The sequence below is a fragment of the Chrysochloris asiatica genome, unplaced genomic scaffold (genome assembly GCF_000296735.1).
Source record: "Chrysochloris asiatica unplaced genomic scaffold, ChrAsi1.0 scaffold00372, whole genome shotgun sequence".
Lineage (NCBI taxonomy): Eukaryota > Metazoa > Chordata > Mammalia > Afrosoricida > Chrysochloridae > Chrysochloris > Chrysochloris asiatica.
Genome location: NW_006408890.1, coordinates 1,073,404 through 1,075,789, shown reverse-complemented (window position 1 = coordinate 1,075,789; position 2,386 = coordinate 1,073,404).

Below are 2,386 nucleotides of genomic sequence, written 5' to 3'. Positions count from 1 at the left end.
GAATTAAATAAATATAACTGAACACTAAGATGAAAAACAATTTGCTATTAACTGCCAAGTGGCTAGATCTGTTACACTTGGGCCTACAGGGCCTCAAACCTCTGCACCGTCTGCAACAATCCATGGGGTAGCTCTTCTCTGCCTTAGAGGGCTGCTACTCAGCAGTAGTGGGTTTGGTTTCGTTTGGGGCTCCAACCCAAGGCACAGAGGTTATGTCTGGTTGCCAACTGAAAGTTCAGCTTCCGATCCCACCAGCCACTCCTAGGGAGAAACATAAGGCAGTTTGCTTCTATAAAGTTTATTGTTGTTAGGGACCATCGAGTCAGTTCTGACTCATATGCACACACCACACAATGAAACACTTCCCGGTCCTGCACCAACCTTACAATTGTTGCTACACTTGAGCCCATTGTTGTTGACACTGTGCCAATCCATCTTGTTGGGGGTCTTCCTCCTTTTCACTGACCCTCCACTTTACCAAGCATGATGTCCTTGTCCAGGGACTGGTCCCTCCTGGCAATATGTCCCAAGTAGGAAAGTTTGGTCATCCTGGCTTCCAAGGAGCACTTCTTCCAACACAGATTGGTTTGTTCTTCTGGCAGCCCATGGCGCTTTCAATATTCTCTTCCAGCTACTTCGATTCTTCGCTCTCTTGGCTCTATGGAAAGGTCTCTTTTATCTTCTCTTAAGTCACATACTGAGGTTCGTTTTTGGTCCCCACGTTGCATCTAGCTTTCTCACCATTTGTACCTGCTTTGTGTTTAACCTACTCTAAAAACATGTGACCCCTTTGAGCTTCTTAGAGTGACCTGAGTGAAGGTTGACAGAACAAATCGGTTGTCCATTCAACAATGCAGAGATACTTTTTGTTTTGTTATATTGATCCAAGTCCTCACACTTTAACTTCACTCCTTCCATTTCCTCACAGTGTTTTCCGTTTCCATGTGTCCATCTTTCCTCATCGTTCAAGACTCTCTTCTTGGGCAAATGCTGTCTTGTTGATCTCCAATGGATGATGATTTGAAGATGTCTGTACCTCCCTCAAATTTTTGTTCCTTGCACAGACCTGCCTGCAGTTTGGCTGTGGATGAGTTCATCGTCAGACCCGGGGAATGACTAAGGTACATGATTTCGGAGGCTCCATGGTTGGTTTCTCTGTCCAATCAATCAGTAATCCGGGTCTTTTTTATGACCTTGAATTTTACCCCACATTTTCCTCCTACTCTAATGCAATCCCTTTCAGAGCACTTGGGAGTGGTGTTCTGGTACCATCTTGTTCCTTTGGTCTCAGTGTCCTGAAGACCAATGTAGAGGCAGTCAATTAATACATTGGACTATTTGATTCCATGTGTCTTTGATTTTTTCTTCCATTTTCTTTGCTCTGGACAGGGAGTGACCAATAGTTGCACCTTAGATGGTCACTTGAAAGCTTTTAGGATCTTGGTTCCTACTCACCAAGATGTAGAACATCATGTTTGTGCAAAGTCTGTTGTACCAATTGATGTTGATTTGCAATAACAGGTCAAGTTCTGCCCTGCCTCAAAGCTCTCAGACAACTTCTGTTTCATGGATCTATCTCCAGCTGGAAATAGTTCTCTGCCTTGAAGGGTTTATATGGTTTAGGATGTTCTTTCTATCTTAGGATCCATGACATCATCTCATCTACGAAGCCCCCTTTGTTGTATGTTGTTGTTGTAAAGTGCCACTGCGTCGATTCCAACTCATAGCAAACCAGGATAGGGTTTCTGAGAAGCAGCTGGTGGGTTTGAACTGCTGACCTTCTCAGTCCAATGCTGACCCTGCTATAGTATAATTAACAGCTCCCATTTGAAATATTATAGTATAATTAACAGCTCCCATTTGCCATTTGAAATATTATAGCATAGTTCACCCTACTCCTTTTCCCCTCAACCTCACCCTATGGAAAAATAATAAATAAACTTCTTACAGAAAAAAACATTGACATCCAGACTGACCCAAGGACACCTGAATAAACAGGATAAAGCTTAGCCCATCCATACAACCAAGATCAGGGTTTATTGGTGGGTTCATTCCCACTTACAGGATAAGGGTCTGCTGGAATTTACCACCCCAGCTGACAAGACAAGTCTGTGTGTTCTAACTGCTCTGTTTCTTCCTTCCTTCCTTCCTTCCTTCCTTCCTTCCTTCCTTCCTTCCTTTCTCTCTCTCTCTCTTTCTTTTTTTCTTTCTGTTTTTATGTTTTATTGTGAATTATGTGATAGTTTACATGGGGGAACATTAATTTTACATTCATCCTATCATATATCATTTCATTGCCATGGTTACAATCCCCTTCATGCATCATCAACCAACCAAAGGGTATATACTACAAGCCTGCCCCCTGGTCATCAGCACACAGTCCCTC